Source organism: Pistacia vera, unplaced genomic scaffold, assembly GCF_008641045.1.
Source record: "Pistacia vera cultivar Batoury unplaced genomic scaffold, PisVer_v2 Contig497, whole genome shotgun sequence".
NCBI classification, from domain to species: domain Eukaryota; kingdom Viridiplantae; phylum Streptophyta; class Magnoliopsida; order Sapindales; family Anacardiaceae; genus Pistacia; species Pistacia vera.
In genome coordinates this window covers 12,506-28,013 of record NW_022196331.1, presented here as the reverse complement: position 1 = coordinate 28,013, position 15,508 = coordinate 12,506, and the positions used below count along the sequence as shown (strand labels likewise).

Genomic DNA, 15,508 nt, shown 5'->3' with positions numbered 1-15,508 from the left:
ACTTTATGGCAGATGAATTTTCAAAAATAGATCAAGCAGAAAACGATATCCTACCGACTCTTAAATTGAGTTATGACCATCTCACCTTATACTTGAAACAATGTTTCGCTTATTATGCATTGTTTCCCAAAGATTATGAGATTGACAAAGAGTCATTGATTAAACTTTGGATGGCGCAAGGATTTTCTTCAGACATCAAACACAAATCTATGTCCAGAAGATGTTGGTAAAGAGCATTTTAGTTTCTCGGATCATTTCTTCAAAATGTAAAATTGGATGAGTGGAAAGGAAGCAACAAATTCAAAATACATGATCTCATGCATGACCTTGCAACATAGTTGCCAAAACTGAGAGCATGTTGGCAAATTGGATTCAATAAATGTTGACATTAGAGCTTGTCACATTTCATTTGATTCCCAGTAGGAGCAATCATGTAATATTCTAACAACACTCCTTATGGTCAATCATAGAAGAACATTTTTATTGCTAGATAATTTAGATGTCATACATGAGTTGATAGGTCCAATTATTATAAAATATTATCAGATTTTAGATCTTGCGTACATTAATTTTGAAGAGTTCAAATGTCAAGAAGTTACCAAATTCAATCGGAAAATTGAAACATCTAAGTACGTTTTCTTAACTTGTCTAATAATAGGAGTCTTGAAAGACTCCCTAATTCAATACAAATACTAAAAAATTTGCAAATATTAATGCTTAATCATTGTGAATTCCTGAAGAAGCTACCAAGAAATATTAAAAACGGACAGTGCTATTTGAATCAATGGATCCGGATCAAAAAATTTTTTAGGAAGGTAGATTTACAAATAATTTACAAATATACCATTTGGTAAAATAAAATTATTTTTGGCTCCCAAACCCTGCTTTTTGGAGGGAAAACAATTTACACCCATTGAAATTATGAAAAGGTGAGAGAGAAGTAATTATTACTTCAATGTTTTCAAGAATAGAAGTTGGAAAATAGGAATTAATTTATTGAAAAGTTGGAAGGTAGAAATTAATTTATTGTAATAATTTAACTAAATAGCTTTTTTTTTTTTTTTTTTAAATGTAAAGGTATACCGTTTTATCACCCAAAGTTGGGAGTCTAATCCCTTATTGCAAGTACATGCTTTTTTCTTGTGTTAGAACCTTTATCTCACAAAATTGCAAGTGTAAGAATCGTTTGCCAAACATTGATTTTCAACACATTTTCATACAAAGCTACTCCCTTTTATCTCATTTTTGCAAACAAATGAATATGCTAGTTCATATCATGATAAAATAGCTGCCGGATGAAAAATGTTTTTTGTACTTGATTTAAATGTAGCGTGGATAAAATAGATAGAGTTAGATAAAAAATGTTTTGTGTATATTGATCTAAATGTTGTGTGGATAAAAAATGTTTTATGTATATTGCTCTGAATGTTGTGTGGATAATAAAGAGAAAGCTAGATAAAAAAATGTTTTCTGTATATTGATTTGAATGTTATGTGGATAAAATAGAGAGAATTGTAAAATAAATGTTTTCCATATATCAATGTTTTATGTATATGAATTCTGAATATTGATAACAAAGTATTTTTTTTTCTTAAATACTCTTAATCACCTTAAATCATGATTATATATATCTATATATATATACAATATCATGTGTATAAAGTCTCGTATAGAATGTTTTAATATATATTTATATAGGTAATCAAGTATAAAGTCTCGTATAAAATGAGTATGTTATGTCATTATGATAAAAGTCATTTTCTTTGAATTTGTTTAATAAAATTAGATTGTATTAATTTTAAAAATGAATGAAAAATATTAATATTTTTTTTTATCTCTATTCAGAGAATGTGTCGCATCCTTTTGCATAGATAGTGGAAGAGTATCTAGGCAATGAATGGTGGGCTACGAGCTATGCGTTGCTCCACCATTGAATTATTCAAGTGTTCATATATTTATTAATCTCTATTCAGAGAATGTTCATAGATTTTGTATAAGAGATTTTTTTTGTCTATGCACAGACAACTTAAAATTTGATTAAGCCAACCATTGTAATCCAAGTGTTCATATTTCTTTTGGTCTAGTTTTGTTTATTAATAAGTGCTAATTTTCTTGTTGGAAGGAAAGCATTATTCGTTGTTCGATTTGGAAGGGGACTATGGAATTCGGAGAGCATAACGCTGTATTGGAAGCATAATTAAATTAAAATATTGGATTTGTTCTTGGTAACAAATCCAATGTTTTCAAAATATATTTCAAATTTTATTTCATTCTCTCTCTCACCATTAAAACATTCTTTACTTTTTAATTCAGCAAGACAAATAGGTCTTTTTATACATGGATCACCCTACAAAAAGTCAAATATATCCCTATTTTATCTGGATCAATTGATCCAACAAGCATTTTTTATTAAAAAAACGGTGAGCCTTAGATGTATTATGAATAATGAATGTACTTCTTTGATTGGAGTGTCTCGTGGACTGAAGTTGCTGACTAGCCTTTGAACTCTATCCAAGTTTGTATTAGATGAGAAAAGTATGAAAAATGTTAACCTAAGTGAAATGGATAAGCTAAACAACTTGAGCAGAAAATTACAAACTCTAAGGGTGTGTTTGGTTGGGGTCATATCAGATTACTATGGTAATATCATCTTATATTACTTGATTACTACATTTGGTTGTCAAGTAATATAAGATTCTGGTAATCTTCCAATACTAATACTAGTTACTGTTGGTAATATAGGAGGTAATCTGATTATCTCCATTTTCTTAGGTATTATAAGATTACCTGGTTATCTTAATTTTGCAGCAATTTTACCCTTCACTATTAAAATTTTTGGACAATAATGCCCTTATTTTGAAATTAATTTACATGAACTCTACCATTACAATTTTAGCCCTAAATAATTAGAGTTATGGACAGTAATGCCCTTGTTTTTAAAACAATTTACAAGTCACCCAAGAGGACTGTTGCAGCTAGCCGCCACTACCACCACCACCGACGGCCAACGTCATCGGAATGGCTTGCGACTGGCCCGATCTATTGACCGTGCACCAATATGGCCTTTTCCGACCATATCGATGGCCGTGGATCTAGGATTTTTTGGGTTGGGCAGCCACCAGTATGAAGCCCGATCTGGGCTGATTTTGGTATCACCGTCGGCCCCAGCCACCACTATCTTACTCCTCTCATTTTCCTCTTCAAATCCCACCAAACCCCATCACCAGATCTACACCCAATCACCAGCAAAGCCCACTATTTTTTTGCGATTTTCTTTTTTCTCGCAGTGCTTTTCCAGTCGCGTTTCTATCGAAAATCACCCTTACTTGCAACGATTGACTCCCCTTCACCTCCTCTTCAAAACACCTCAAAGAACATCTCTGTTACACTTCTCAATCGACAACTGGCGGTGGTTTAGGGGCCCGACAGTGGCTTGGGTGGGTGGGGGTGTTTTTGTCAAAAATTAAACTTTTATGTGGTTGGGGTGTTTTAGGAAAATCTCAAATGTAAAGGGTTAAAAAAATTATTCAAAAAATAATAATAAAAATAATATTATATTAATATTTTAAAAGGAGAGCAATTTAGTACTTTATATAATATACCCAACAATTTATTCATCCCAACCAAATATATCAATATAACATACCCACCAATTTATTCCAATCAACCAAATACGTTTTCCTAAACATTCCTAGTAATCTAACTTTCTGTTAATATAACATTCCTTGAACCAAAAGCACCATAAGGATTGAAAAATATCACCTCGGAAGCCACGTTGGGCAATTTAAAAGCTAAGCAACATGTAACTTCCTAGAATTGAATTGGACGATGCGGGATAGAAAAAATCTAGAATACAATATATGTATTACCACCATCCAATAAAGTTATGCCACTTGAGAATTTTTTCTGTCTCTTTTATCTTTAAATTAATTGGGATTAGTTGTTATTAAATGTAATAACTTCTTAGCATATATGCATTGTCTCGTGGTACCACGTCAACAATACTTATATGGTACTGTAGACTTTCTTGGCCAAATAATACAAGTGGCTCTCGATTTTCATGATTACCGTAGTATGAATGAGGATGTGCTAGAAAGCACTCAACCATATCAAAATCTAAGGCAACTTAGAATATTTTATTTTCTAGGTGTGACGATTCCTAATTGGCTTTCCATCTTGAAAAATCTCATAGCACTTAAAATAAATGATTGTGAAAGATGTCAAAGTCTCTTCGCATTGCATCAATTACCTTTTGATGATGCTTGATTTTAACACCAACTATTCGCACGTGAGAAATGCTGAGCGGGCTCAAAAGTCACATGTGATTTTGGAAGTATTTTGTTGGATAAAGGGTGAAGAACAATGTTTAAAGTGGTTTGGATGCCCAAAAGGCGAATCCTACGTCCACTGATATTGTATTAATGAGTAAAGTCAAGTTGCATTTAGCGAGCTGAATTACAGCTTAGAGATTACAAGAGAGAGAGAGTATGCTATTCTAGAGTGAAAGTAGCCAATCCCACAAATGGGAAAGAAGTCCCCTATTTATAGTGGGATGAGTTAAGGTAATGATTAATAAATCTGCAAGTGGGGTAGATACCGTGCAAATCCTTCTCTGCATCCTATTGCTCACCTACCCGAGTGATTTGCTCGACTTGTGCAGGGATTGGACACGTGGACGATTTCCAACCATTCGCCAACCTGGTGTGCACCCACTACACTGGCAGGAGCATGCCACTTACGTCATCACGCGACATGGCTACATCTGAGTGGTTGTAGAATTTTCTTAGGTTCTGACCACCCATGCTGACAAGACTCCACATCAGCCCTACTCTTCCAAGCATAATAGAAGTCCCCTAGTTTTTAAGGTTTGAGAATCGAACCTTGAGAACTACACAATTATGCCTTGATTTGGTATGTTCTGAATGACGCTCGATCGAATCGACCTGACTGCAAGGAGGTCGCAAGATATTTCTATATAGGCGACCTAAAATGGTCTCTTTCCGCAAGGTCTATGACCTGGACCATACCTTATTCAGTGTTGTATTGATGAGCCTCTTATCTTGATCGAGGTTCATGACCTGATTACACTTAGCGTATTTTTTTCTGAAGCTAAGGAGTCACATCGCTTTGCAACCAACATGCGACGAAAAGTGTTTTATCTAATGACCTCTTCAGATGTTATCCGTTGCGCTTTGGTAGCTAATACATTAATGAAATACCTTTTGCTGTGACAAACATATCCTATGTGCAATAAGTGCCAGCCATGAGCATTAAATGTAAGCAATACTGAAACGACATTCCTTATCAGAATATTAAATGTAGATGAGAGCGCATTTAATGTAAAGGAGGGAAACGAGCAGTCGCTCAATTATTTCAATGAAGGGAAGCAACGATTTGGTTTCTCAAAGTGTGACAGTTACTCATTTCCATTGATTGACTACATGTGGTTGCGATCAATGGCTGGAGATGATTTTCGTTCAAACGTCACTTGGCTTTGGGAAAATCAAATGCCATTTCCTTCACTATAAAATCTCAGGCTCTCCTCAAGCAATGCCACAATACTCCCCTTTTTAGAAAGAGCAAAAAGCATTCGTGAGACCAGATTTTCCACCTCCTAGATTGGTGCGCATTTGACATTCTCAACAAAAAGCTCAATCGTCATACTCAATAGGTAAAGATGATTCTTTCATTACTTTGTTTTTTCTGTTTTGATGATAACCATGCGACAACGGTGGACATTTACGGGTGGTTGATCAGAAAATAAGCTTTTCTCTAGGGTTTGAATCTTTGGGAGTGGTCCCCAAGGATTCTTAGGGTTTTTCTAGGGTTCAAGGATGACACTGTTTATCTGTCCTTCCATGTCATCGTACAAAAATTTATATGACGACTGAGTGATTCTTGTGTATCGCTCTTTTTTAAATTGCAGAAGAAATGGACCCTTCAGCAACCCGAACAGATGAGAGAACGAGCTCACTGGTGCAGGACCCCCCAACGGGCCCCTCGCAAGAAATCCTATCGATAGCGATGATAATCCATGGGTTATACCGTTTTTATTAGACTTTTTAGTCGGATTTCAGGTACTTTCTAGTTCATTTTGACCTGAATTGTTGCTTAATTCTTTATATTTCATGTTTCATGTTAAAATGGACATTTTGAGCTAATAAAGACAGAATTGAAAATTCTGGACTCAGAAGTAAGCGGATCTCAGAAGTTGGGAGAGTTCTGAAGCAGGGTAAAGCACTATGAAGCTTGTTCCCAAGGGAGAGCACCGAAGATCGAAGAATCAAGCGAAGATGCAAGCAAAGGGGTAATTATGTAAATTCAAATTTGTCAGGAAGATTCACAGTGGCGAAGGTTGTTCTTCGCCACAGCGAAGTGCGCCAGTCACGCACCAAGTCTACTTCTTTCTTCGCCGCAACGTGATTTCTTCTTTGCCACGGCGACGGTTGTAATTTCCATTTTGTAAAACGCATAGTTTTACTTTTGTGTGTTTTCCTAAGGAATTTGGGGCGAGGTATAAATGAAAACACTTAGCCTTTTTGGGAGGTCTTCGAATAGGGTTAGAGCAGCTTTTTACATTTCCTTAGTTTCATTTTGAGGAATTTTTGAGATTGAACAAGGGTAAAGATTCAATTTCGAACCAGGGGATTCGTCATTTGGGGAGATTTCTTATCTTTTTTTTTTTTTTTTTCATTATGTTCAACTTTAGTATTTTCGTTTCTTTCATTTGTGTTGTTGATTTAGCCATGAACTAACCCATTTTGCGTTAGGGTTTTGATTGTAATTGGGATTTTTATGGGTTAAGTTATTGATTATTTTCTTTTCATATGATTTTGCTTTGATTGTGTGTTTACTCTGCATTTACTGGTTTTATGTGATGAACATGATGAGATTGAGAAATGAATCATGTTAGGCTTCTTCGGTAATCACCATTGTAGTATTGGATGCTAGAGATAGATTCAAGAACCAATGAAATCATTTTAGGACTCTTGTGCTTAATGAGCTTAGAATTATTAACTTTCATTTTGTTGGGTGCCAAAGGTTAATAGGGAAGATTAGGAAAACATAGCCTGAGAAGGCATGTTTGACACTTTAGGGAGTTCGATTTACAATCAATGCATGTGAATATGAATTTAGCTTAATTCTTTAGGTTTAACCCATAGAGTCCGAATGAAGTCAAAACCCTACCCGTTTGTTTGAATTGATTTTTATCCGTGTTTTACATCTTGCATTCATAGTTAAATCATAGTTTAGTAATTTTGTTTTAGTAATAGGTTAAATTGCTCCCATTAATCCAAAAGAATTCGGTTGCTCCAACTTGAGAACATTAGGAAACTTAGTGCTTAGCGAACAATCCTCGTGGGAACGATACTCACTCATCACTCTATTACTTGTGCGACTAGTATACTTGCTACACGTTGCATGTTTATGAAAAAAAAGCATCAAGTTTTTGGCGCCGTTGCCTGGGATTTTGTTTTAAGTTAACATTGAGTTTTTTTATAGTTAGCTAGATTGGAGTTTTTATTTTTGTTTTTATCATTGTCTATTTTATTCTCGTTGTTAATTTTCAATTGGTTTGTGATCTTACTTTCCTTCATTTCTTTTCATGCAGTTTATGCGAAGAGCGAGACGTCAATCAATGGTTTCTGTTGATCTTGAGATTGAGAGAACCGTCAGACGACTTAACAGAGAGAGAAGAGAAAGAGAGGATATAGTGCTTGAAGTAGAAGAAATAGTTGTTGAGATGGCAGAACCAGAGAACAGGGCATTAAAGGAATTTTCAGTTCCCATGGTTAATGGCAGTTGGTCGAGTATTACTAGGCCTATGGTGCAAGCCAACAACTTTGAGATTAAGCCGACAATCATCCAGATGATCCAACAGTCGGTAAGGTTTAATGGTGATTTAAAGAAAGATCCGAATCAACATATTGCAAATTTCTTGGAAATTTGTGACACCTTCAAATCGGACGGAGTATCAAATGACGCCATTAGATTTAGGTTATTCCCATTCTCATTGGGGGATAAAGCAAATGGGTGGTTAATGGCACTACCGTTGGGAACTATCATAACTTGGAATGATCTAGCACAGAAGTTCCTTACCAAGTTCTTTCCTCCAGCTAAATCAGCAAAACTCAAAAATGATATCACATCATTTCTACAAGATGAGTCCGAGTCATTGTATGAGGCTTGGGAGAGGTACAAGGAGTTAATGAGGAAATGTCCACATCATAGGTTGCCAATTTGGCTTCAAGTCCAAACATTTTACAATGGATTGATGGGTAATGTGCAAACCATGGTGGATGCAGCATTAGGGGGAGCCTTGCAGAATAAGACACCAGAAGAGGCTTATGAGTTGCTTGAGGTTTTGGCAAGCAACAACTATCAAATACCAAATGAAAGAGTAATACCAAGAAAATCTTTGGGTCTTCATGAAGTTGATGCCTTCACAGCCATCTCAGCCCAACTCACGGCACTTCAGAAACAGTTGGGAAGTATGCAGGTAAACTCTATACAAGTACCTCAACTAACTTGTGATTTTTGCGCAGGAAATCATGTGAGCAGCGAGTGTCAAGTGGAGAACACATTTGCTTCGTCATCTTCATCATCAGAGCAAGTGAACTACTTGGCAGGAAATCAGAGGTAACCAAACAACTTGTACTCCAACACATACAACCTGAGGTGGAGAAATCATCCAAATCTGGCTTGGGGAAATCAGAACCAGCAAAATAATCAATGGAACCAGAGGACAGTTCCAAATAACCAACAAGGGGTGAATAATCAACCAGGAGATCCAAGAGTGACAAAGTTGGAGGACATGTTTGGAAAATTCATGCAGGAGACCACGGGTTTTATGAATGAGACGAGGGCAAATTTTAGAAATCAAGGGCCGTCCATTCGGAATCTTGAGGTACAGATGGGCCAATTGGCCGAGAAGCTAAATGAGAGACCTCAGGGGTCTTTACCAAGCAACACGGTGACTAACCCATGTGAGCAAGCAAACGTCATAATTTTGAGAAGTGGGACAGTTTTGAAAAAAGTTGAGCAAGCTGGAAAGGAAGATTCTGAAGAGGAAGTTGATGAAGAGATCATTGTTGAGGTGAAACCAAGCAGTTTAGAGAAAGAGAACAAGAAGAAGGAAGAAAGGCAAAAGAAGAAGGAGAAATTGCCATTTCCCGAGATACCACCAGAGTTGGCACATCGCACCCCACCCATGCCTTTTCCTCAAAGATTGAAGAAAAAGAATCAGGATAAGCAATTTTCAAAGTTTATTGAAATATTAAAAAAATTGCATATTAACATTCCTTTTGCAGATGCATTGCAGCAGATGTCGAGCTACGCGAAGTTCCTTAAGGAAATCCTATCGAACAAAAGGAAGTTAGAAGATGAGGAAACAGTGATGCTCATGGAGGAGTGCAGTGCCATTCTCCATAAGAAGTTACCCCCGAAGCTCAAAGATCTAGGGAGTTTTACTATTCCTTGCATTATAGGAGATATTACTTTTGATCGTGTTTTGTGTGATTTAGGAGCTAGTATTAATTTAATGCCCTTTTCTATTTTCAAGAGATTGGGAATTGGTGAAGTAAAGCCAACGACCATGTCGTTGCAACTAGCAGATATGTCCATAAAACACCCTAGGGGAATAGTAGAAGATGTGTTGGTGAAGGTGGGCAAGATAATCTTTCCAGCAGATTTTGTGGTGTTGAACATGGAAGAGGATAAGGAAATTCCTCTGATTTTGGGCCGACCATTCTTGGCCATGGGGAGAGCACTTATAAATGTGTAGAAAGGGAAGTTACTGTTGAGAGTTCAAGATGAAACAGTAACTTTCAATGTCTTTGAGGCGATGAAGTTTCCATCCGAAACAGATTCATGTTTTAGTGTTGATGTAGTGGACAAATTGGTTGAGGAATCTTTAGAAAAAAACACCCAACAATTACCTCTAGAAATGTGTATAGCCAAATAAAAAATAGTAGAGTAGATGAGTCAACTAGTAATGAATGTGCTAGGATGTTAGAAGCACTTTAACCGATTGATGAGAGTCAAGATGTAGAATTTGAGGAGTTTGATTTTGACAAAGAGAGGGAGAAGGAAGAAAATGAAGAACCTCCAAAGCTTGAGTTGAAACCTTTACCTTCCTACCTCAAATATGTATATCTTGGGACTCTAAAACCTTCCCGGTGATCATTAGTTTAGGTTTGAGTAAACTGGAGGAAGAGCAGTTGATTAGGGTATTGAGGGAACATAGACTAGCAATTGGATGGACCATTTCAGACATTAGAGGTATCTCACCATCATTTTACATGCAGAAGATACTCATGGAGGAAGATATTAAGCCTAGGGTGCAACCACAATGGAGATTGAATCCTTCGATGAAGGAAGTGGTGAGAAAGGAGGTGGTGAAACACCTAGATGCGGGGATTATATATCCTATTTCCGACAGTCCATGGGTGAGCCTGGTACAAGTGGTTCCAAAGAAAGGAGGTATCACGGTAGTAAGGAATGAGAGCAATGAGTAGATACCAACGAGGATGGTGACGGGCTGGAGAGTGTGCATTGATTACCGGAAATTGAATGAGGCAACAAGGAAGGATCATTTTCTACTACCTTTCATTGATCAGATGTTGGAAAGGTTGGCAGGACATGCCTATTACTGTTTCCTGGATGGGTATTCAGGATACAACCAAATTGCCATTGCTCCTGAGGATCAAGAGAAGACGACTTTCACTTGCCCCTATGGCACCTTTGCTTACCGAAGGATGCCTTTTGGGCTATGCAATGCACCAGCGACATTTCAGAGATGCATGATGTCGATCTTTGGAGACATGGTGGAACGGTTCATAAAAGTCTTTATGGATGACTTCTCAGTTTTTGGTTCATCTTTTGATAATTGTTTAACTAATCTTTCTCTTGTTTTGCAGCGATGTAAGGAGACGAACTTGGTACTCAATTGGGAGAAGTGTCACTTCATGGTCCAAGAGGGAATAGTGCTTGGGCATAGGATTTCAAAGGACGAAATAGAAGTTGACCGAGCAAAGACAGAAGTGATTGAGAAGCTGCCACCACCATCAAATGTCAAAGCGGTCTGAAGTTTCTTGGGCCAGGTGGTGTTTTACAGACGTTTCATCAAGGATTTTTCTAAGATTTCTAAACCCCTTTGCATTTTTTTGAATAAAGATGTTGTTTTTTACTTTAATGGTGAATGCATGCATGCCTTTCTAACTCTAAAAAAATTATTAGTATCTGCACTTATTATTGTAGTTCCCGATTAGGGACTGCCATTTGACTTAATGTGTGATGCTAGTGATTTTGCTTTAGGGGTAGTTTTAGGACAGAGGAAAAACAAAGTGTTGCACGTAATTCAATATGCTAGCAAAACACTCATTGATGCACAATTGAATTACACCACCACTGACAAAGAATTATTGGCTGTAGTTTTTGCTTTTGACAAGTTTCGTTCATATTTTTTATGTGCAAAGGTGATCATCTACACGGACCATTCAGCACTCGGGCACCTTTTGGCAAAGCAAGAAGCAAAACCTCGGCTGATAAGATGAATCTTACTACTTCAGGAGTTCGAGTTGGAAATTCGAGATAAGAAGGGGTTGAAAAATGTTGTGGCAGATCACTTGTCAAAGATTGAGAGACCAATCAAGGGAACTGAGGAGGAAATGCCAATTAGAGAAACGTTTCTGATGAAAAATTGATGAGCGTGGAAGAAGCACCATGGTATGCGGATTTTGTAAATTATTTGTCATCAAGGGTGCTCCCAAGTGGTATGAAGTTCCAACAAAAGAGAAATTTTTTCTCAAGTTTGAAGTACAACTTTTGGGAAGAGTCATTCCTATACAGACACTGTGCTAATCAAATAATACAGAGATGTATCCCGGAGGAAGAGATGGAAAGCATTCTACGGCATTGTCATGAGAAGGAAGTAGGTGGCCACTTTGGAGGAGCTGGGACAGCAACCAAGGTTTTACAATCGGGGTTTTATTGGCCAACCCTCTTTAAGGATTCCTTCCGGATGATTCAGGAGTGTAACCAATGTCAACGGATGGGTAATATTTCAAAAAGAGATGAGATGCCATTGAACAACATCATGATGGTTAAGCTTTTTGACGTGTGGGGGATTGATTTAATGAGTCCTTTCCCAGGTTCTTTTGGGAACACATTTATATTGGTTGCGGTGGATTACGTGTTGAAGTGGGTCGAAGCAGTTGCATTACCGACTAATGATGCTAGGGTAGTGATTCAGTTTGTGAGAAAGAATATTTTCTCAAGGTTTGGGGTACCACGGGCAATCATTAGTGATAGAGGATCCCACTTTTGCAATAGGCAATTGGATGCGCTGTTGAGTAAGTATGGAGTGACACATAGGGTTGCAACACCTTAACATCTACAAACGAGTGGGCAAGTAGAACTGTCTAACAGAGAACTTAAAGGAATTTTAGAAAAGACAGTTAATGCATCTAGGAAAGATTGGTCACGGAAGCTAGATGATGCATTATGGGCCTATCGAACCGCCTTTAAGACTTCGATTGGTATGTCTCCATTCAGGATGGTCTATGGGAAGGCATGCCACTTGCCGGTTGAACTCGAGCATAAAGCATACTGGGCAGTCAAGCAGCTAAACATGGACTTGAAAGCTGCTGGAGAAGAAAGGATGTTGACTTTGAACGAACTCTATGAGTTTCGTCTCGAAGCATATGAGAATGCCTGGATTTACAAGGAAAAGACAAAAAGGTGGCATGACAAGCATATCCGGAAGAAGGACTTTGAAGTAGGATAGAAGGTGTTGCTGTTCAATTCTAGACTTAGGCTTTTTCCTGAAAAACTTAAGTCTAGATGGTTCGGACCATTCACAGTGACAAGAATTCACCCATACAGAGCGGTAGAAGTGTCACATGAAGAAAAGGGCACCTTTACGGTCAATGGACAGAGATTGAAGCCCCACATAGATAGGATGCTGAGTTACAAATCCGTCCCAATCCGGCTTGACATACCAACTTGAAGGATTGAGAGAGTCCAGCTATCGACTATAAACAAGCTCTTCTTGGGAGGCAACCCAAGTGTTTTTAATTATTTGTTTTTCATTTTGTTGTGTTTGAATTTGTTTGAATGATTTTTGATTGGTATGTTTTTGGTTGTTTTAGGTGAAGTTTTCAGTAAAGAAAAGGACAGAAAATGCTCCAAACTTTGCCGGCGTGAAGAAGTATTCTTCGCTGTGGCGAAGCATTTTGTAGGAAATATGTTTTTGAAACTCCCAAAATTCGCCGCGGCGAAGATTGTTCTTCGCCGAGGCGAAGCAAGCTGAAAGAAGAGCGTGTAGCCTTTGTGTGTTTTCGCCCCAGCGAAACCTGGGTTTTTTTTTTAGGGTTCTTGAATGAAGAACTTCGCCGCGGCGAAGCTTGTTCTTCATTGCGGCGACGAGTCTTTTCGATAAATACCCACTTTTCTTTTCATTCTTCACGCGACTCTTCATATCCACTTGAGAGAAAAAATTTCAAACTTCAATCCATTGCATTCTCAGTATTTTCCCAACCAAATTTCTTACTCCTTAACCCTCCTAAACACCAAAACAACTCATTTCAACAACAAATTTTGCGAAAATTTTACAAAATTTTTAGGTCAAGAAATTTGGGGCTTTCCAATCTAGGCTAATTCTAGTCGAATTAGTGTCAAATATTCCTTCATATTGGTAAGATCTCAAGTTCCCTAAACTTTTTATCGCACAATTTTGAGTTTTAATTTGTAGATCTGAAAAAAAATTGGTTGTGGTTGAGTTGTGAAATTTGTGGTGCTTGTGAGTTCGATTTTGTTTGAGGAAGGGTTGTTTGTGCGTGTGGTGATATTGAGGAGTGTGGGTTTTGAGTTTTGAAGTGTTTTGGTTGAATTTGAAAAATTTGTAGTTTGGGGGTTGAAGTGCAAATTTTTGGAAGTGTTGTCAATTTTTACAGGATATAATTGGTTGTTGTAGGATGCTTAGGTTTGAATTGTTGGTTGAGTTGAACTTAAATTTTGGATAAAATGCTGGTCAAAGTCAAGCATCCATACAAGGGCAAGGGAAAAGGAAAGAAAGTTGATGACTGCTTCATGAGTGAGGAGGCCCAGAAAAGATATGAAGGGGCTATCACAAGAAAGGATAAGGGCTTTGTTCTTGAGCGCTGGTTGACCGCGAGTCAGGCCTTGGACTGGAGTCGAGGGAGACAGTGGGAAGTGTTTATGAGTGCTCCTGCACAACCGGCTGTAGAGCCGCTAGTGAGGGAGTTTTATGCCAACCTCTCGGATTGTGAAGAGGGTACAACATTTGTGAGAGGGGTTGATGTGCCGTTTTCAGAAAAGGTAATCAATGAGTTCTTTAAACTGCCTAGGATTGACCAGGATGATTACACGAGGTTTAAGACGTCAAGATATGAGAATAATATCATTCTTCCGGTCATTGCAAAACCGGGTGGAACTTGGGCAGTGTCGAAGAAACAAAAGAAAACCCTCAAGGGAACAGATTTGACACCAATGGCTCGACTGTGGCAGTATTTTTTAGTGCGAAGATGATGCCAGAAACACACTATAGCACAATAACTAAAGAGAAGGTAGTATTGCTTTATTCCATTGCCACAGGAAAGACTACTGATGTGGGAGAAATTATCTGGAACAGCATTTAGCATGCCGCCAAACCAAGGCGAACAAGTTACGCTTTCCCACATCTTATTATAGCTTTGTGCATTCAAGCTGGAGTCAACGTTAATGATGATGAGCAACGTATTCATGCTGCCCCCATCCTAGATTTAGATTTTTATCAAAAGCATCTTGATCGTCCAGCAGCTGAGCAACCAAGAGCGGGGACAAAATGGCAGAGAACCACACAAGGCCCTGCCACATCCTCCAGCTCCACAGCTACACAAAAAGAGATGATGCAGCAGATGATGGGTATGATGAAATGTTTGACAAAATGGCAGGATTGGTTGGCTGATCGGAACCGGATGATGTATGATATGCAGAAGAGCAGTTTCGGCAAGCTCAACGTTGACACTATGGAATTCCAATAGGCTGATTGGGACTCAGATGAGTGGATGGGCTCCAAGGAAGAAGAGGAAGATGAGGAAGACGAGGGAGGAGAAGAATGACCACTGGAGCACCTGTTTTTGTTTTTCTTTATGTTATTTTGTTTTTAGTTGAATTGGTTGTTCATTTCAAACATTAAACTCGGTTTTATTTTTGTGTTGGATTGTTGTATTTGTTTTGGCTGTTTTCTTTTAATTTGTAGTGGTTGCAAGGACGAGATTAGGATGTAATATTTTCAATTTAGTTTGTGAATTTTTTCTAACACAAGGGACACCACAGTTTCCATTGTTTTGACAGATTTTGGGTGAAGAAAAGTCCGAGACCGGGTGTGCACTGTGGAGCGACACTTCATGGATTAACCAGGGAACTTTCTCGTACCTTTGTTTTTTTTTAATTTTCTATTCCTAATTTATACGTACTGGAACATTGGGGACAATGTCATATTTAG

General features: G+C 37.8%; 1 non-coding gene across 1 annotated transcript; it reads right to left on the bottom strand.

Moving 5' to 3' along the window:
* Positions 1-8,128: 8,128 nt before the first annotated feature.
* On the bottom strand, positions 8,129-8,235 carry LOC116105333. Its single transcript, XR_004124070.1, has one exon. It is a non-coding gene; the product is annotated as a small nucleolar RNA R71 (small nucleolar RNA).
* Positions 8,236-15,508: the final 7,273 nt, after the last annotated feature.